At 46.8% G+C, this 21853-nt stretch overlaps 1 long non-coding RNA gene across 2 annotated transcripts; it reads right to left on the reverse strand.

Annotated features, from left to right (window-relative positions):
• Positions 1-2218: 2218 nt before the first annotated feature.
• Positions 2219-19885, reverse strand: LOC119400821 (uncharacterized). 2 transcript variants are annotated; one of them, XR_007416904.1, is made up of 4 exons: positions 19625-19885; positions 13096-13203; positions 6969-7077; positions 2219-2506 (listed from the first exon to the last, which is right to left on the reverse strand). It is a non-coding gene; the product is annotated as an uncharacterized LOC119400821 (long non-coding RNA). The 2 variants fall into 2 exon arrangements; XR_005185251.2 differs by lacking the exon at positions 19625-19885 and having other exon boundaries at positions 13096-13210.
• Positions 19886-21853: the final 1968 nt, after the last annotated feature.

The raw sequence follows: 21853 nt of genomic DNA on the forward strand, positions 1-21853 counted from the left end.
AATTACCGAAGTTTTCATGGCACAGAACTCAATTTAACGAAGATTTTTTGTAAATACGCGAGCATTCAAATTTTTACACCGACGGCTATTGCGTTAAAACATCTGGTCGGCATCGCTTTTACATATAAAATGGCGCTAGGCGAGAGTGGTTCGTTGTCCCTGCAAATGCGCCCAGAGGAACACGGTGGTTGCTGTCAATATTAAATGCTTTATGCGACAGATGACACTCATAGTCTCCTTTGAACTTTCTTGCCCTGCGTGCTCGCACATTAATTGAGCTCGTCCTCAGTGTCTTTGAATATAGGCAGCTTGTCGTAGCTTCACGTGTCCATCCACCTCGCCTGTATCGCCCCGACATGGGAGAAATTCATGCTCAGGCTGCCCGCGCAGATTTTCACACGCGCAGGAGTGTATTAGTGGCAAATAAAATTCCGCGGTATCTTTCGGGGAACGCTACGTTAAAATTTTAGATTTAGAAGGACAGAATAATTCCTTCCTCAATCACACGTACTTCCCGATTCAATGAAATAATTCTAGCGCCCACATCACTTTGTTAAATCAAGTTCAGCTTTGCTAAGATTGGCCGTTTGAAGGCAATAAATGTGTTATTGCATCCATCATCTGGTAGTTGTAGCTATATAGACTTAAACGTCTCTTAACAAAATCACTCAGAAATGTATTAATATATATGCTTATATGCCAGATACATTAAAAATAACAATTATAAATCATTCGCATAAATAGAACGCTCCTTTCTTCTTGTGGAAGGCGTCTACCACGCGTTAATAAAAAAGGAAGTTGACGCAAGCTCCAACAGCCGCATAACAAAGGCATGATCAGTCAACTTTCTGAAAAAACGCGTCATAGTTCTTTGACAAGCGTCAGAAATTGCTTCAGCCAGCCGCAAAGCTGATTCGTGCTAGTAACACAGTCATACGAGTAGTTATATAATCTTACAAACATTGTGAAAAAGGGAGAGCGTTACACGTGTGGCGACAATGCGTTGAGTAAGCGCCCGATGTAAGCGCTAAATACAGTCTCCTTAAGTGGGTGCGCGGGGAAAATTTTTTAGTTGATAAAGTGCGCTCGAAAGAACGTCAATGAGAGGGAAGTGAAGGTTTTATAGCAAGTCTTCAACAAACAGCGCAGGAGCGGACAACGGGCCGAGAAAGAGAGAAAGAAAAGGGCTGTTTTTCCTTGGGCCACTGTCTGCTCCTGCGCTGTTCGTTGAAGATGGATTACCAATGAGACCAATCTCATACCTTGCTTCAATGTATAAAGAAGTTCAGAACGGACGCAGGTCTATAAAAAGCTCCCCCTCCTCCGTCATCATTAAATTCATATTTATGCTACATAACAAGTTCTGTAGGAGAACGCAGCGCTCTAGACTTATAATGTCGTGATCATCTACCTAGCCCTGTGGCTAGAATTAATCAATAAAAGAGGCATGAGGATTACACTTAGCCTACTTGAGAATGACGTTGAAGGTATTCGTGCTTTCCCGACAGAAGAATAATGAATCCTATCATGAGAGGGATTCTTAGGTGTGATGAAGAAGATAGTGGTTTTATCGGGCTACCGTTGCCATTCGCATCTATCGCATGAGTTCGCAGAACTTGCTCTTGGCTCCGCACAGCTACAGAAAATCATGGCGTCGTGAGGCGATCCGAATAACGTCTGCCTGAAAGAATGACTAGAAAGTACATTGGGGGAAAGTTCTGCAAGAAGCAATGTTTTATGGCAGCCTGCGCAACCGTCCACAGGGCCACAGGGTCTTCGTGTGGTAATCTTCTGATATTCGTTACAGGTTAGGACAAGGGAAGTTATATGGGTAAAATGTTACCAGTTTCCGTGTATGTTCAAGATATAGAATTTTGTGGCCTCTTTGTCAGCCTTAAGCAAAGGGTACCTAGTTTATGTTAGGAATGCTATGGACTTAACGCTTGTATGTCCAGAACGCACTAAAATAAATGGTGTACTTGGGGGCGCCTTCATGTTCTACAGCGATAATTGTCGCGCGTGTCGCATGCCTTCCATTGCGTTATTGCCACGCTCCTCGCTCTTCCAGGTTCAGAACGGCGTGTGCTCTTTCAGTATGACACACTGTTGTTGTTACCTTGCTCAGCGACAACTAAGCAAGGTAACAATCGCAGATGTGGTATAAAGAACGCTCTCTAAAGGATACAATCTGCTTTGAAAGTGAAGCGAATAAAAACACTCGCAGCAGTAGCGTGCTTGTTTTGCACAATATATATTTTAAATAACAACTTCAGATTACTGACTGCAACAGATAAAAGCTTATTCTTGTAAATTACACTTCTTCAGCGATGTCACGAATACGACGGAATCATGCTCCCGCTGTAGCAATCTTGCCCTCATCAGTTCGGCTCAGCCACTGCCCTTCATTTTCGGCTGAACTCAACTGCACATGTCACAGCAGTGCGGCCAAACTCCGGGAAAAGGAGGGGCCCCGGGATGAGGGTTCCTTCCAGGCTCCTGTGGACACCTGTATTCAAGCAATTACTTGTTCATCACCAAGGACATCATGGTCTGGAAAATGTTACTTGAAGTTTCAACTAACGTTAATAGAATAAAATATAGTACGTACGAGCTGCTGCCAATTAATGATTAGCGTTGGGAGTGTAGTAACATCTCTAAATATTGAAATGATTATAGATAAATGCGAACAGAAACAAACATAGTCAAGTATTTCTACTTCTTAACTTTTTTATGCAAAGAGATGATTTGAAAATATGAGTAATAATTCATTTGCATTCACAGCGGTAAGAATCCTATGTCATCAAAACGCATATTAAGAAACGCTGTTGATTATAAACAGTAACGGGGCAAAGAGAGAGAACTAAACTTTATTGTCCGACCAGGCGCGCGTTCTCTTCGCCCAGAGGTGGGTTACTTCCTTATTTCAGGTAGCCAGGGCTTGCAGCTGATGCTTGAGCCCTGTCCACCAACCAGAGCTGGTCCTCAGGGTTTATTGACGTCAGCAAGGCCTCCCACTGGTCTTCCGAATTTTCTTGGATGCTCTGTTCGTCTATGAGTGGGATACTTGGGTTGTTTCGGCATCCCCATATCATGTGGTAAAGGGTGTTCGCACTCTCCGGGTAGTATCTGCAGTTCCTACTGAAGATGCCGGGGTACATAGCGTGGAGTAGTATGCCGTGCGGATAGGTGTATGCCTGGAGCCTTCTCTAAATCACTGCTTGCTCTCTAGTCAGCCTTTTATGAGCAGGTGGATAGTGGCGTCATTGCTTCCTGTAATGCGCGAGTATTTCTGAACATTTTCTCGGCATTCGCTCGTTTGCGTTTCCGCAGTCTGAATATCGCTGCGGAGTAGCCCTGTGTGTATGCTCTTGGGCTGCGGCATGCGCCGCTTGGTTCCCCGCTGAAGATTCATGCCCCGGTGTCGATAGGATACTTGCGTCTTCGGAGTCGCTCTTGAGGAGAACTTGAAGGGCTGATCTGGTAATTGTTCCGTTTAGGAATCTTCGACACGCTTCTTCTGAATCCATCACGATGGTTACTGACGAAGTACTTGTACTGATTGCTAACGCGATGCCCAGTTCCTCTGTGGTGAATACATCCTTTGCATAGGTCGAAGCAGCAGCGAGCTCTCTAACCGCTTCATCCACTACGCTGGCTATGTCTTTGTTTACTTCTTGGTATTTAGCAGCATCCGTGTATCTTACACTCTCATTGTTGCTATAGCTCGCTAGCTTCTGCTGTAGCAATTGCGCTGGTGCTTGTCTTCTTCCCTTATCATGTTGTGGGTGCATGTTCCTAGGTATTGTACAGACATGTATTTTATCCTGGATTTCGTGGCGAATAGACTGGGGCAGGTACGCTTCGTTTTCGACTGTGTAGCCAAGGTTCCTTAGAAGGGCTTGTCCCGTTTTTGTACGCTTTATTTTTCTACTTGGTTCACCTTTTACGCTTCTATTAACTCTTCCCCGGTATTGTGAACCTCTATCTTGAGAGTTTTGCCGTGGATGTTGTCGGTGAAAGTCCCATGGCAAGTTTATAGGCTTTGCGCAGGAGGATGGTCACCTTGTTACGCTGGCCGTTAATATAAATAAGCGGTTTGGTCGAAAAATTAAGAGCGCTCGCTGAAAGTAAAATTTGCAGACTTAACCGTAACACATACTTGCTTAGCTATGATAGCTTGTGCTACATAACGTTCCGTTTTTTTTTCCTTTTGACTGTAACCGCTGGGAATAAACACAAGACACTTATTCTCAAATTTAAGCGCTGTTCAACAGAGAAGCGCATGGTCATTAATTATTTTTTACTAAGACTATTCCTTACACCTATGGTCTCTTGGACAGGCGTATAATTTTATAGCGTAACATTTAATGGTATTCCTGTTTTATATTCTGGCTTTCGCTTGTCGAACCTTTGTATAGGCTCCGGATAATTCTTTTACTATTTTCGTTATTGTGGGCTACTTAGCAGCTGGCGTTTGTCGAACTCTTTCCGGCAAGGACAACGAAAAACAGTCGTATTTCTGAAGTCCAGGGTTCGACGGAAACTCGTCTGGGTCGGGAAAATTCATGGTGGGAATGGCAAGCACCGACCAATCGTTGAAACAAAGACACAAATTGATGTTTCGGCCCCGCTACGGGGGCCTTGTTCACAAGGAATGGAAGTTTTCAGGGCATGGGTTATATGGGCTTGGTGATATGACGTAAGCATCGAGTGTATATCGGGGGCAGATTGCCTGAGTTGCGGTTGAGAGTGTTATCGGTCGTCTGAATGTGAAGGGATTCAAGATGAAGCCTAGCTGTTTTGTTCTTTTCTTTTCCTATTATCTTCGCGCTATCCCAGTCGATGTCATGGCTCGTGGACACTGCGTGCTCAGCTAGCGCGTTAGTTGCCACGTGCTTGGTTTTCACGTCATAGCTGTGCTGTTTAATTCTTTTTCCAAAGTCGCCTGTTTCACCGCTGTAGACTTGATTACAATCGGCGCAAGGAATTCTGTACACGACGCCCGGGAACTTCTCCTTATCGAGTTTGCCTTCGGGGGTATGAAGTCGACGTCGCTCACGTGCCTACGCGCAAGCTCAGACAAGCTGTGGGAACGGTGAAAGACAAACTCGATAAGGAGAAGTTCCCGGGCATCGTGTACAGAATTCTTTGCGCTGATTGTAATCAAGTCTACATCGGTGAAACAGGCAACTTTGGAAAAAGAATTAAACAGCACAGCTCTGACGTGAAAACCAAGCACGTGGCAACTAACGCGCTAGCTGAGCACGCAGTGTCCACGAGCCATGACATCGACTGGGATAGCGCGAAGATAATAGGAAAAGAAAAGAACAAAACAGCTAGGCTTCATCTTGAATCCCTTCACATTCAGACGACCGATAACACTCTCAACCGCAACTCAGGCAATCTGCCCCCGATATACACTCGATGCTTACGTCAATCATCAAGCCCATATAACCCATGCCCTAAAAACTTTCATTCCTTGTGAACAAGGCCCCGGTAGCGGGGTCGAAACGTCAATTTGTGTGTTTGTTTCAACGATTGGTCGGTGCTTGCCATTCCCACCAGTCGTATTTCTGGAGAAGGCTTCCAAGTGGGAACTCTTCTTGGTTCGTACCATCTTTGTAGGTGGGGCAGAATCGGTTAAAGTGAACGAATTGCGAACGGTGACAATGTCTTCTATGTATGCTACAGCGGCGTTCCTCTTGGGGTGTTTTTAGTGATGGTTCACGATTGCCAGCGTCTAACTTGGCCTTCACCCTTGAAGGCCAGCGATGCCTCTTAGAATGGAAATTTGACGGCCAGACACATGATGTTTATCGCATGCCTGCTGGTTTTCCTGCTTTTGTACCGACGAGAATGATGACGCTAGAAAGAGGCAGAATGGGGAAAGTGTTCGAGCACGCTGAAGAGGATATAACTGAGGCGTATCGGCGGTATCGCTTTACCAGTTGACAGTGTTACCGATTCGAATCTTCAGTACATGGATGTGCCGTCTTAGCTTAGGAAGTCCATGCTCGGGTTGACATCCCTAGAGTAATGCTGCAGGATCGTGTAGCGGGCAGGGTGTAGATCACTAATGAACCGTGTCTCTTGTGAGCATCACAGATGGCATTATTTGGTGACCTCCCACTGTCCGAAGTTGAGGACGTTCCTAAATAGCCCTCGTATTCCTCAGCTTTGCCGAAAAAGGCGCACCGACGACGGATTAGCCAGCAACGGTGTCTACCACATCGGTGACGTTGTGCCATTCAAAATCTTGCCTGCGTCGCTAGTTTTTTTGTGTTGTAGCACGGCCTGGGGAGGCGCGCGGTCGTTCCAAGGAACGCCCGCACGCTTCTCCAGTCCGGCCGTCGTTGTGGAGAGGCCATGGCACTGGATCACGTCTGCGTCGTACTTGCGCGCTGCTGTAAGGTCGCGTCGGATTATCTTTCGTTTGTGAAACTTCGCGATCCAGGCACGGTCTCGCTGCTGCTACGTTCGTGCTGATTCTTCGACAATATTGTTGAAACTCCGTATTCGGCGGCGGCTGACCTTCGGCACAGCGACTAAAAGCAACCGCTCTCCCACCAGTTCGTTCTTTTAGTTTTTCGGACGCGGATTAATAGGTTCACCTCAGGATGGCCTGTGTATGAATGACGCAGTAGAGGAGTGTCTTCGGATTGGCGAAACCGATGCATGTCGATGCCTTCGCAGTTTCCGCCAACCATTGGGCGATGCCACGTGGTCGTTAACGTTCCTGTGCATGCGGCACGTTCGTGGCGAATCTAGGCAGGCCGATCGCGTTGTACCGGCTACGGCGACATGTGTGGCCAGGTTTGTTCAAAATTTGGAGCATTTTCGTTAATGTTCTTGTGATAGAAGACGTCATGGGCACTGTCGAAATGACGGTCAGCTGCGTTCTTACTTATTTCAGTGTACTCTAGCCGAGCAGCAAAACTGCTCATTTTCTTACGCTAGATTTCACTTACCCTCTGCTGGTGACAGATCCATCTCGATGGCAGGTTATTCTTAGGCAAGGTATACGCAAATTCACAGTTGCTCCTGTACCAATTAGACGCCCCATGAATAGACATCCATCTGAAGAAGGTAGGACCAGGTTGTTCTCAGATTAAAGAGAGCATATAGCAGCAGCCTTAACACTCCTGCTTATCTGCTTAGGCGCATTTGATCCGGTAAATGTATCGATGATTGCGTACTACGGGGAGTAATCAGTAGTGTATGTGGATGGCTGCATTTTTAAGTACCATCCGGCCAATGTGAAACATTGGACAAGCCATGAGTACAACCCTGTAAATTTTAATATCGCATGAGCTTCGTCCCAAAGATACGGTTGTTGCTAATGTCTGCATGTTGGTGGCGTCTATGTGGCATACACTTGCTATAGTTTGGCTATCACTCTAGTTTCGGTTGTCAATGTCACGTGTCTTTCTGTACTTAAATATCTGTTTTTTCGAATAAGCGTCTCAGTCAAGGTAAATGTAAATGGTAGCGAAGCTTCCATAGAAGCCCATACGTTCAGAAAATGGCTGCTCATCAGCTGCTCATGGGGCTTGGCGCCATCTGTGTGAGGAGGGAACACTTCCGGCGGAACAAAAAATAAAGCGGATGTGACGCAATATCCGGTAAAAAAGTGACGTCATTTTGTTGGCACTAGCGCGAAATTTGACCTCAAAATATTTTTCCTAGGCCCCTGATCACTAAGGACTCGCGCTACAGCGAGCCGGCAAGCCCTTGGCGAATGCGCTTGAAGCCAACGCTAGCTAAACTAGTATCGACCCGTGAATAAACAGCCGTGTTTAAGTGTACCGTCGTGGAATTCGCCTTGGTTTTACCAGGAAACTTTATTCTCTGAGCTTGTATTCTGCGTTCGTGTGATCTTCCACAGCGTGAATAACGTAGGCAGCAGCGTACATCTCATATTTGCAGCGTTGCTTATTTGCTTCGCACATGCGCAGGGGACTTAAAGAGCGCATTGCATGCGTGCTTCAGTTCTAACGAGAAGAAATGACGCCTGGTCACTCCAAAATAATGATATTTCAGTTTTATTCAATGGTCACAATAAAGCAATTTAACACACCCTACACAATGAGCAACAAATGTCATAAGTACAAAAGGTGCGTACACTACGTGCACTATGTTTTGCCTTTTGTTCCGATAAATTAACCTTACGTGTAACGTATCAAGACATGCGAATTGTAGCGATCGTAGCGCGACAGATAACTTAGCGATCTGCTCACCGATAACCGGAAATATAGTAGGCACCGCATGTTCACGAAGGAAACCGGGCAGCAGGAATACTGATCCATGAAAATCCAGCAAGCACACTACTCCGAACCGTTGCCCCGGTGTCTTATCTAGAAGAGAGGGCTCGCCAGGCGTACGCGTGTTGCTATTGCATCCTTGGAACACCACATCGTTTCCGTGAGTACCGAGGAAAGCGTTCGGCGTGAAATGTTAGCCGCCTCGTGCCGTTGTCCGTTGAACACCGTAGCCAACACGTTCACCAATGATGAAACGCACATCGCAACTTCGCGCACACAAAAATCAAATTCTCACCACAATAATTCACAGCATGCATGCAAGTGCGAAACACCAGCACACCTGAGGGGGTGTGTCGCCGCAGGACGAACTTTACGCGCGCCTTTCCGAACATTACAAGGACTGCGTCGCAGAGCAATGGCATGTGTCATTCTTTAGAGGGCGCTAATAAGAAGATTTTTGATAATGCATATACATTTTCATGAATTCTTCGTACACTGGATCTAAATAAATGTTATTCTGAAATAAATCTCGGTCATAAAATATAAATATTATTTCGTTGTTGAATGAAATTAGGTTTTTTGTTATTAGTGTTTGTTCCCACCACACCTAGTCGCGCTTCAATCGCTACTCCCATAACTCCCCATGCTGATGTCGCTGACAATAGGATCTGAACCGCTTTTCGCCCGAAGCTTCGCGACCTATTTGGATAGACCTTGTCTCAGTTGCCAGTCAGCGCCCGTCCCGTCGTTTCTTTCATTCTGTGCTTGTGTTGCTGCGCTGTTGTTATAATGAGTTGCTAATGTCGGCGGGAAGCAACAGTATCACAGCAGACAGCGCTTTCTCACGGGTGTGCTCTCTGCGCTTGCTCACTATGTAGGAAAGCTCGTTACTTCTCGTATATATTAGGCGCTACGATGTCCAGGTGTCTACGCTCGCGTGGTATTATCTTTGAAAAATTCAACCAGCTTCACTTCGCGAACACTGTCGAAACAGCGAATCTTATGCCCATCCTTCATCAGGCTATATAGTACTTCTATGTTTTTCAAGTCTTCCATTCGTTGGCGCTTAGCTTAGGCCTCTCCTGCGAACATCGCGGTTGTCTCGGCGAAGACATATGCCCGTTCTCTCGTCAGCTTTCGCTGACACTCACGTCGGGTGGCTTCTTCATCGGGAGAATGAGAAATGTTCGCCATCTTGAAAGGCCAAACTCCTGAACACTGCCACTGACACGCTATTTTAACTCCACTGCGCCTCACCGTCACGGCATCCAGGCGCGTTTCTCGAAGGTTCGCCCCTTGACATGGTCCGCCCTCGCCTCTCGCAGCACACGCAGCTCTCCCCTTCCTACGGAGCCTCACTCTCGCCACACTGCGAGGCCACGTGATCACCGCTACCACAACCCTGGACATGAAAGCCTCGACTAAGAACAGCATTGCTGTTAAAGAAGCTTGTAGGACGCTTGAGCTTCGCCTTCAAGAGAAGAACGCGATAGCTTAATCGCAGGGGCGTAGCCAAGGGGGGGGGGGGGTTGGGGGGGTTCAAACCCCCCCCGAAATTTTTCAATTTTGCTTGCGTATATAGGCACGCACACATACAAACGCACGCACGAACACACATAAAGTATGGTTGAACCCCCCCCCCCCCCCCGAAAAAAATTTCTGGCTACGCCCCTGCTTAATCGGGCCCCGGCGCATCGCCTTCTCAATTGCTAGCCTGATCGCTTCGGTTCTCGGTGGATGCCTTAACCGTGCCGCAAGGAAACGACCGTGTGTGCGCGTAACACTGGCCCTTCCAAACTACCCTAGAATGCCTACTGCAGTACAGCTGTTAAAGGGACACTAAAGAACAAAACGATTTTTCTCGCATTAGTCAAGTAGTCTTCCACCATACCAAAAACACCGCGCTTGCTGCGAGAAGACGCTTAATAAGCGAGAAAACGCGCAAGAAGAAAATACAGGTGGCGACGCCACCTTGGAATTCCCGCACCATTTGCCGTGACGTCACATATTGTTGACGGCGCCTGCTTGGGCCTACGTAGTTCCTAATCGGTTAAATCGAAGAATATTATCCTGTGAGGATGCCAGTGACTTGACATAACGAGTTTTTTGAAATTTCGTCGAGCCAGTGGCGCCAAAATACGTTAAATGCTCTTCGAAATCGTTTACGTCACGAATTACGAAGTTCAGCGCGAAATTTAAAAATGAAACTTTGAAGTTGGTTTTCTCCTCTAATAATAAACCTATGGTGGTAAAATAAACTATGCAAGAGTTCTCCGAACACACTTTATCAATCTAAACCAATTCATTGTTTCTCTTTAGTGTCCCTTTAAGTACGCACTACGCCACAATACTTCCTTTTGCGAATCAGCGAAGGGCGCACTACGCGTCCGTAAGGCAACACGCGAACCTTCTCAGCTGCTCATTTTGTCGATGCTTTTGCAGCTGATGAAGATTAAATATGTCTGAGCGCTTTGTAACGGACGGGCCTTTAAAGCAATCACTCGTTACGCAATTTACATGTTTTGACGCCTGGCGCGATTCTACGTTTCTGCCACGCAATATTACTGCGTTGATGAGGCTCCTTCCACTGCATGTATTCATATATTGTTTCTTTTTTTTGGAGCAGTTTCAAGCAGTAGCGTGCCTCTGTGGTAGAACACCTGCTCGCCACAAAGACGGCCTGGATTCGATTCTCGCTCGAACCGATTTTTTTTATAATTTATATTATTTGCATCTTTCTCGATTTTTCGGTCACGGACAAGATGATGATTTGTCGCTCACAACCAACGACGCTGACACAGACGCCGACAGCAGGATTTTGCGTAACGAATTTTTAACGCTATCGCGTTAAAATTGCGTGGCTTTGACTGACTTAACGTCGTAAAGACCCAGGGAAAGTGGAGCTGAGGGGAAGCATCAGTGATGGAGTGAAAAGTAACGCAAAACTAGACAAAATAGAGCCTGGTTTAGTAAGGTTTCAAGGAGTTCAGCATTGCCAACCTCCATGTCGCCATGTCGGAGAGGTGAAACCATCACCAACGTCATAGAATCTATGCCTGGCACGGCTGGGCATTGGCTCTCCCTCGCCCAGCTCCACCCTACCACCTGCGCCGCCGCTCATCCTCCCCACTCGCCTCCCTCCTCGTCCTCTCCGCTTCACCACCTGTGCTTCTCTACCCTTGCACCCCCCTTCTCTATCCCTTGCTTGCTTGTACACCTGTCTACATAGATATGCTTTATCCACTCCCAGCTGCTCTCCAACCCCCTCTCCCTCATCCTCTCTCTGTCTTCCTGTAACTCTCCCTGCTACCCAAGGCTTCACTCTCACCTATATATGGCTTATGCTATGCTTACCCTCTCCCTCTGCACTCGCCCTGCTCCAACTTGGCTAGGCTGCGAACATCGATGTGCCCAATAAGAAGGTGACTAGTGGGGCCTGCCCAATTTCTGTGAGACGTGTCCGTTAGGCTAGTTATAGTCAGCTTCTTCAGTTGTTCTTGTACTGAAGGTGAGTAGTGAGGCTTGTCCCATTTCTGTGGCACATACCTGCGAACATCGGTGTGCCCAAATCGGCTCGGCTTTAACAGCTTCGATGTAAAATTGCAAGTGTGTACATGGATTCAGAAATACGCAGACTTTCGAAAAAAAAAAGTGTACATGGACGCGAGCAAGATCAAACTGTGCAAATTCTCTAATCTCACCTCAACCATTCCTTGCGGTTGCAAGTATACTATCTATCACATCTCGCGTGGGCGATGTAAGATTTTGCTTTCTTTTCATTTTAGCTGAAATTGAGTAAAGCTCCATCGATGTCACAGCCAGCAGTCTTGAGCAAAGTAAGAAGGTTTCAATCCAAAGATCTCTATTTGTACTTAAATATTGGTTCATTTGAAAGTTGTGGAGGTGCTATCAGCCCCTGTAAAGTTGTCTGCGCCTCATGGCGCACGCGCGCCTCGCGGATAGGCCGTCGGAGGCAGTGGCGCTGGGCTCGCGAGCGTTGGGGTTTGCGCGTGAGCGACGGCCACGCCACCGGAGAAAAGCGAGCGAGGCCGCCGCGGCCACCGGGCGGGAAAAAGGAAGTCCCTTGGGATTTGGCGGCTTGCGTGGACGGGCGGCTCCCGCGGTGGGTCCCATGGGGGACAATACCGTGGCTTGTCCCCTCGCCCCCCCCCCCCCCGTGTCGTGGTGAGTCGTGAGTCCTCGCGACGCCGCATTCGCGGTTATTGCTTGTCTTATGGTGTCTTATGTTATGGTGTATTTTATGTCTTGTGTTGTCTTGAGTGTGTGCTATGTTATCCGGATATTCATTGTCATTATATAAGTTTTGGCGTGCCACTAGTTTGTAATAGGATTCGGCCGGCGAGCTCGCCATATGTAAAGAAATGTTTAATAAACGAGAACGTGTTCGTTGAACCGACCGCGTCCGCTGTCTTCCGTGTGTACCGAGAGCGGCGATTACACCTCTCAGATCCCACAAGACACCGCGCTTGCATCATTACTAAAAACCCGTATTTTCTTAGTTTTTTTTTCAAAAAGAAAGAGTAACTGCTTTGAGCTTTATTCCTATTTACAGATAAACATGATGATATCAATACAGCAATGTGTTTTGAGAATTTGAATCGAAGGAATTTCATTTCTAAGCGCACCTTTCGGTGATTACTGAAGTGCACAATGTACAGTTTTACGCGGCACCCTGACAGCACTCGACTGTGTATTCTCTTTTACAGCGGGGCAGTCGAGTACGGTTGTCTCAAATGTGAACGCTAGCAGCACAAGCTTTCCAGGCGTCGCAATAGAAGCGACAAAAAAATGGTAAATTTGTTTCTTTACTTACGTCTGTGCTCCCTTTGCGGGCAGCGAGGATCGTAGAGCTGGCATACAACAGACGCAACACATGCTGCATATATAATTATTAATGCTGAAATCATCATTCGTATTTGCACTGTTGTTTCGTACCTGAAAAAGACATTGGTTCCTCCAGTTTCAGAGCACCAGCTTTCAGCTCCCACAAGGAAACAGAGGTGGATGTTGTATATACAGCAGTACATTGAAATATCTTTCCATATTCCAAAACTCAAGATCGCTGGATATAACTAAAACGGCATGCGTGCAAGAATGCATATTGTACATCATTTAACCACGTCGACCGAGGTACGGAGAGATTTCTTGATCCCATCAATAATAATGTAAACAACTAGCTCAATGTTGGACATGATTATGGGGCTACGCTGGATGAATAAAGAACGCTAGAGACAGCGTCATGCGTCACAGCGGCCATGACATGGCTTTTGATGACATCAGGAGGGTAACGAATCTGCAGTATTAGTGAAAAAATAAAGTTGCTCGTGAGTCCGCATTCACATTTTAATTGAAGCGGCGCTCACAAAGACAAGGACAAAGTTAAGGAGCGAAAAGAACATGCACTGACCCGCCGCCTCTTTGTGTTACGAAAATGCTCGTATTATATAAGTGTGTACAACTATGCGAACCAGAAGCGGAAATTACAAACAGCACAAATAAAAACGTTGTACATCTATTCTCGGTGCTATGATGTGGTTATTACAATACACGCGTGATCGTGAAGTACTAAAATTGATCGTCAGTCAGAGCGGGGGACGGCTGGCTAACACACCCGTCACCTTTCCTCCTGATATACAAAGCCTTAATCACATTCCTTGCAAGCTGTTGTCTGGGGTCTAAAAGGACAGTTGTGTCCTTCAAGATAGGTGCGCCATCCCGCCCATATGAAGGAAAATACGGGGTGCGCGCGAGGGCACAAAAAATCACCTATAAACGGCCCAAATGTGGTTGCTGTGGTGCTGGTCGTTATGCAGATCTTGGTGTGAAGGACGCGCTCAAATTTATTCATTTGAAGGAGGTTATACTGCATGATGTGCCGGTAAGAGGCGCTAATGCGCGCACATTGGCCAGAAAAAAAGATGCATAAATGCGTCATGATGGTGAAGCGCGAAAAGAAACGAAGACTTGCGAAGAACACAGGAAGAACAAGTCTTCGTTTCTTTTAGCGCTTCACCATCATGAATCTATACCAACACGCCCAGCTGGCACTTATTCTAAATGCGTCCCTTTCTGCTTTCATGCAAATTTTTTCTACTGATGGACAGAGTGAAGAATACTGCGAACATCCCTATTAGAACAGAGTCGTGGCCGGTAAGCAACCGAACGTGGGGCTACGGTATCCTTAGTGCCATCTCTCGACGACGCCGCAGGTGCCAACCACTATTTTCACTAGGGCGCGAAAAACGAAACAAGCCGCGTGCCAGCATTTGAGCTCCTAGCTCCTGGATTTTAACTTCCGTTTTGTGATTTCTTTTCACTGATTTGTGTGCCGTTGTGCATGCAGCGAAGAATCCGTGAAAGCACCCGCACTACGGTCACTGTGCTTGTGATTTGGTGCTCCGAATAATTGAGAGAGTAGCAAATAACATCGAGAACACGTTTTTTCGAACGGTTGGCATTGCGCTTCGCTTCAACTAGATCGGCGTAAGTAGGTGCCCAATAATCCTTGGCTCACGCTTTTCCATGCGATCGGATTACCTTCCGTGCAATATATGCTTGACTAAGCCAGCATTCTATGACATACATTGACTTGAAACTTTATTGAAATTTCCAGGCGAAAGCCTTAGATGCCTCATCAAACGATAAAAGTGACCATCGAGTCGGCGTTAACACGAGTGGCGAAAGAAATATCCTTGTGTGATGATGCCACAATATGAATTCCTCATGACGTCACAGGCCGCCAGAAATTGGGATGTTATCACGAAGTCGCTACCATGTCACATAACGTGACGCCACATGAACTCATGAAATGACAGCCTCGCTTGGTGAAACGGGGGCAGATTCAAGAGGTGCTGCAATAGCACGTGAGGTTCAAAGAAGCTTGAAATGCCTCCGATCCTGGAGGCAGTGCAAAACCACATTGGGCGCAGAAAGCTTTTGGAGAAGGGGGATCAGTACAATTGACTGAAAGGAAAAAAAAGCACGGCGTTCGCCTTGGAGTCCTCTTAAGCTAATGCATCGGAGACCGTGCGACTTCAACAGAAGGACATCACGGACGTGCGACACAATGTGATTAATTATCATTCCTATGCCGACAGTGTTTCTCAGTGATGAAAGTGATTGTTCGTGTACATAAACGTGCGCGAGGATACGTTCATCATTCAAGTTGAGTAGGATAACGAATCTGTTCTGCGTGGTACTCCTCGTGTCTTTCTTCTTTTTGCGCTGTTTATCAATGAAGTTAAACCGAGTAGCCCAATTTTGCACACTGTTGCTGTGCACTCGAATATTACTGCACCCGTCTGAAAAAGAGCATTGCTGAGCGATCACTTAGAGTGTCAGAATATAAATATGATAAAACACGTAATCTTGCATATGTGAGCGTAGTACACACAGCTATTTCCAGCGCCGCCGGACGACACGCCTTAAACGTACGACCAGGCCCTTAGATGCAAGCTTCACCGCGCATAGTGCGCCGATACCATCCCGATTTTCAACAAATTATCCAATCTTGTATACTGGTCGAAATTGCTTGTTTGTATCCAAGTGGTGTGACTTAGGTTTATATAGCCCAGCGTCGAACCAGGAGGTGTTTTACTGGCTTGCCTACTCTGAACTTGACAATAGAATACTAACAAGGTGTCACCAAATATGACAAATCAGTCTTGCGGAATCTTGTAATGGTGGATGAATATCTATGAAAGGGCATATTGGCATCCACCCGTTTGTGCGGATGCTGACATTTACATTCTTATTCAGCTGAAGACTAGCCACCAGCTAGCCACTATTAACCAAAATTAGAGGAGGCAAGTGGAACCAATTCAACGAACACTAGACGCCATCACACAGCACTAAGTGACAGTAGGACTAGCAGTGTTGGTTTTCTGCGCCCAAGTACGGCGTTTCGTTTGATGGGTACAAAAAGTCATGCCATTTACGTTATATCTGCGTATTGAGATGAGCAGCCAAAAGTTATGCCTTTCATCTAATTCCATACACGATAAGCCACGCTATGACATGCCATTTATTACCACACGTTTGTCATGCATGCATATCGTTCAGGCATGTCAGGGACACGATTGCGATGGCTTCATGACTTGCGCATTCTGCAACTTGTGCCGTTCGTGCCATATTGTAGACGACATGTATATCAGTCATTCATGTCACGACTTGTCCTCTGTGTGTGTTCGGGCGCCTCGATGGCACCGTTCCTTCGTTCCTTAGCGCTGGCATCGAGGCCTCCTAATGTGTTTCATAAAGGCCCAGTGACATCACGATGGCATCTTGTCATTTATGCCCTGTCATTTAAGCTGAATGGGTTTTACATCGGTCCATCAAAGAGCTCCCGTACATGAGGAAGCGACTTTCTTCTCCTCAGACATGTTAGGGTTTGAGTGGTGGAAAAGTTGATTCATTACTTTCTTGAAGATCGCCTAGCTTTTGTTCTTCATTAGACCTCCGGACCTTTACTTGCGGACATTGTTCGTGAAGGCGGCGACGAATTTTGTGCGGAATATGTACCCGGAGCTTACGGTAGTCGGAATAAAAAACAAGGGCGAAATGGAAGCAAAATATACACACAAACGTAGGCCATCACGCGCACACTGTCCACGCTGTACTGTGACAGCGTACCATTCTCTAAGATTACAATATAAATTTCCGAAGCCTGCCCTGACATTGTCCTAGAAGGAAAATAAAGTGTTGCGCAGGTTGCCTTCCAAGTTTAAATTGTTGAAGGTGAGAATCCTATTGTATGTTTCCAGCCAGTCTCCAGGATCCGCAAAAGACGGTCCCCCGAAGGTTGGTGTCTCTCTGGGTTAATAATAATGTCTTGGTGTTTACATGCCTAAACCACGATATCATTATGAGGGACGCCGTAGTGGAGGGCTCCGGAAAATTTTGACCGTCTGATGTTCTTTAACGTGCAATGACATCTTAGAGTACACAGGAATATAGCATTTCGCTTCCATTGAAATGCGACCGTCATCGAACCCGCGACCTTTGGGTCAACAGCCGAGCGAGGTAACTGCTACACCACCGCGGTGGACGGCTCACTGCGCTGCTGCAATACCACCATTTTTGGCTGCACTGGGGCTTTCACTGCGGCTGCCTTTGTGACCATGATCGTCCTGGCCTTCTCTGTAAGAGGTCTGTATCTGTGAGAGCAGCGTTGTTGTCCGCAGTTGAATGGTTCGAGCTGGTGTCTTCGTCACGGTTATTCAGAAGTATCCGGCACATGAACGCAGAAGCACCAAACATCATGTTCTCTAAACACTGCGAAACTCAGCGAAGGCGTGAGCTTTGGATAGAACTTTATTTCGCGAACCTCTGTCCCGCAGAACAAGTGATACAGACAGAACAACGACAACGGTAAGCGTTGCGGTTGGTCGTCCAAAATCTGGCCCTAGGTTTGAACGAACCTGCTTTTATACGTGTGTGGTTGCATGTATAATTTGTTTGCAACAATCGACAATGTTCGAGAAGGTTTCGGTACCTAAGAAGCTTCGTGAATGTCGCGAGCCAGGACACTTACAATGGCATTAGATGGCGAAAGTCGGTTACAAGGGAAACGAAGAGCAAGCAGTCGCGCCCATATTTCGCGTATGTTGAAAGGAACAAAAATACTTCATAATCGTATATTTAAATACTTCATAATCGTATAAGTGTACATGATTAAACATACAAGAACTTACCTTGTTGGGCAAGGTGGCTGTGCCGGGCCACACGACGCACTAAAACAGATTTCCTGACGTTTTATATTACATTAAACGAATACAATTTGCTGTTAATTGTTGTCATGTAATATTTCTACATATCATAGGATCTTCATTTCTAAAAAAAAACAAGAAAATGTTATAGTAATGCATATGTGGAAAGTCACTCGAAGTACGTAGACTTAGTAGTAATGACATATTCAAACCAATATTCTATGTGTACATCGACACCGGGTTGGCGAGTAAGCATCTGCAGACTGAGACTTTCCTATGGCTGCATCAAAAAAAGAAAAAAAAATACCTATGGACAGTTGTTGCGCAATAGAATGAACGATAATATAAGAAATTAGGTCACGCAAAGAGCACTCTTTAAAGCGCAAGCATTTGCAGGAGACTTCCTCAAGAAATTTGTCCGTTTCTCTGTCCGTAACGACCAGAGCAAAGCGCTGCATATTATGAACTAAATGAAGAAAATAAAGAAAAAAAAAACATGGCTGCAGGGGCGTAGCCAGACATTTTTTTCGGGGGGGGGGGGGGTTCAACCTTACTTTATGTATGTTCGTGCGTGCTTTTGTATGTGTGCGTGTATATATACTCAAGCAAAACTGAAAAATTTCGGGGGGGGTTTGAACCCCCACCCCCCCCCCCCTGGCTACGCCCCTGCATGGCTGATCCCTCCGTCATAGGAATCGGTATAACACGAAAGTGAAACGTATCTGCACAGAGGTGCTTATTCTGTAATGATATATGAGAGCTTGTACAATGTCTATTCGTGTTTGGCGGCTATAGCACCCATTGGCGTGGATGCACCGATGTTGACGCCTAGTTCGTAGAGGTTCTTAGCTTGAGCCGCAAACGCGTGCGTCCCGCTGGCCTCTGTTTCGCTCCACCAAGGCACGACATTCGCCCGTCGAAATTGTGTCCTTTCTGCAACACGTATTGCAGCAGTTTTGTTAGTCGGTGTTCTCGCAATCGTAGTAGTCGGTGACGGAGAAATTCCGTCACCGAGCGCACGCTAACACGAAGCGAAAGGCAAAGAACGTAACTGCGTCTAGGGTGCCTCGGCGACGCAAGCGCGGCCAGTGTCCCTCCCTGGTATCGAGACGCTTTAACCATGACCTCCGATATCGCACGGAATCTCGGAGTAAGCGCTAGTAAATGTCGATCGTGACGCATTACTGCTTGTCACCTCTCACAGATGGCGGCACCACCCCGCGCTCCGCCTATCTACACCGCCAACAGAGAGCAACAGAGAGCACCGTGCGAGAGAGAATGTGTGAGAGATATAAGGCGCGTTCGTGAGGTGTCCAGTATCTGCCAAGCTAGCTTAGTTGGTTTAGCATCGGGCGCTTACAGTCGCGGCCGCAGCGTGGATCTTTTTCTTGGTTTTTTCTTTCTCACCCGTTGGACTCCATTTTATGGACGTCATATCCCGGTAACGGAAGTACTTGGTGGACCCCGGCATAAAGCACTTTCGTGTTAAAAACGGTGGGGGCGAGTTTCAAATTTACGACTTCGACCCCAGAAGCCGAGTGTCTCATCCAGCGGGGTTTCTCACCCGGCACCCATACTTGCAGAGGTTCGATATACCTGAACCATTTGTACCGGCGACCGTGTTGACCACCTGACAAGCACGTCTACTCACATGTCGTCCAGGATCACTCAGTCTGCCGAGCGACGTGGTGGAATGCGTACGTGTGCTCGGATGGATGCGATGCTGCCTAGGCTAGAGACGTTCACGAACGAGCGGTGAGGGTCTAGAAACAATGAACGGTGGGAGAGGGAGCAACGTCAACGGCAGAAACGGGAACAGTTAGGCGCACAGATGATGATGCGTAAGCATTCTTCCACCTGCTGATCTCCACACGCAGGCCCCATCCATTTGTTAATCAATAACGAAGAGAGCCAGAAAGAAGCGTAAGGAGGAGCCGCTTTAAATACAGCCGCAGGTGGCACTACGCTTAACGCATACTTAGACAAACGCAGCGGAGTCTCGACAGCATTACTTTTGAGTCGAGGGCGTACTGTCTTCTCCCACGTTCGTTCAGCAAACGGAGAAGCGTAACCAGTGCCTTTGTCGAGAAATGCGTCATCATGATTTTACAATGGGTCATCAAATATCCTTTCTCGTCGTACAGCTCATCGGTTCAAGCGATGAAGCATGATCGACGAGTATAGAACCTTGTGCTTGCTATGAAGGAAGCATGTTTAATTGCGTATTCTCAACCGCTGTTCCGCAACGTATTCTTATACCCCTGTCACACTGGAGGTGTTAATATCATTAGGTTCGAATGTCATTCGGTGCAACGAATGCCATTCGATCCGTGATGGTGCTACACAGGAAGAAGTAATGTCATTCGTTCATGATACCTATGTCGATAATTCAGACAAAAAATGGCCGGAAAAGTTGAGGAAGGTAATGTAGAGTTGTAGAAAAGTGAAGGTATATATTTTAAAAGACATGTGGGAAGTCGCTTCACAAAAAAAAATAAACGGCTAAAATTTTGTATCGCATAATATCTGGCCACAATAAGCCAAGACGACGCTTAGCCAGTAGCAACATGAACACAAGCAACATGGCTGACATGGCAGTGCCGCTGAACAACGACGCTAAGCTGCAGCAAATAAAGCATTTAGTTGCTTTGTACTTCGCGTTGCGAGAAAAGCGCATAAGAAAGTCGAAGAGACTCATTGATCTTCAGATAGAAGAAGAATCAAGACGCAGCCTGTTGGGTATGAATGTGAAACAAGGTGGAGTGCGTTCGCCTAAGGCATGCGCGGCGTGACGAAAAAAAAAAGATGTGCCGGGTCTATTGAAGCTTTCCCCAACGCGAAGTGACAGAGGCACCCGTGGCAGTTTGCGGTGCGACAGCACACACTCAGAAACCCAGAGTGTTCCACGTTTATCGCTTTCAAAACGCAGTCTCACATGCGTCCATGCGGGAAAGCAGTTTGCAAAGCAACTGCGCAAAATGGTCTTCCCATAGGCACCCGTCACTGACCAGAGGGCGCGATGGAGCTCTTATCGAACGCCTGAGTGTTGAGGGCACCAGCCGCCAGGGATACCAAGAAAATGAAACGCTCGCTGGACACATCGACGCGCTCAAGTGTCTCCCTTCTGGGCGCCTCTTTCAACGAACGCTTCCTACGTGCGTTCGTAATCACCTCAGGGATGTTGCCACCGCCTTCAATGCAGCACAAACGCGTTTAGAACGCGCTCTTTTCAGGCTGTGCAAGGCAGCAGAAACGCTACAAACGCGTTTCAAACTCACTGCATTGAGGCGATGGCAAGTCACGTTCAAGTCAAGGAGCGTTTCTGAACATAGAGGATGCGGAGGATAGACACTCGATTTTGCTGCGTCCACTCGCTAGGCTGTGTTTTCTGGCGCTACCATCGTATCTCGGAAACTGCATTGCAGGGTGCCTATAGCCTTATGAGAGCAAACGCCTCCGCCTGGATATAGCCTGGATCCAGCGCGCTCGTGGAGCTGATGCCATCGCTGTAGATACACGTGCACACAGGCGTCTATTTGTTTACACTACGACCGACAGCGCCGGCGGCCAGACGCCACTGAGTAGGAGAGTAAAAAGATTTTGCAGCAGCCTTGCGTACACCTGTTCTCGTTAAAATGAGAGATGCCTAAAAAAAAGCAACATTATTAGCGAGTTTGTATGATTGCGTGTCAAAATGGGAATGCTGAATGCCACATTTTAAGTAGTCTCTGGGGTAGAGAGTATACATTCGGTTCGGCTGCGACGGCGAATGAGTTTTGCGAACTCATTCGATTTCTTAATGCATTCGATTCTAATGACATTAAATATCACTGTGTAGCAGCCGCATAATGTCATTAGATGCGA

The sequence above is a fragment of the Rhipicephalus sanguineus genome, chromosome 7, assembly GCF_013339695.2.
Source record: "Rhipicephalus sanguineus isolate Rsan-2018 chromosome 7, BIME_Rsan_1.4, whole genome shotgun sequence".
Classification (NCBI taxonomy): domain Eukaryota; kingdom Metazoa; phylum Arthropoda; class Arachnida; order Ixodida; family Ixodidae; genus Rhipicephalus; species Rhipicephalus sanguineus.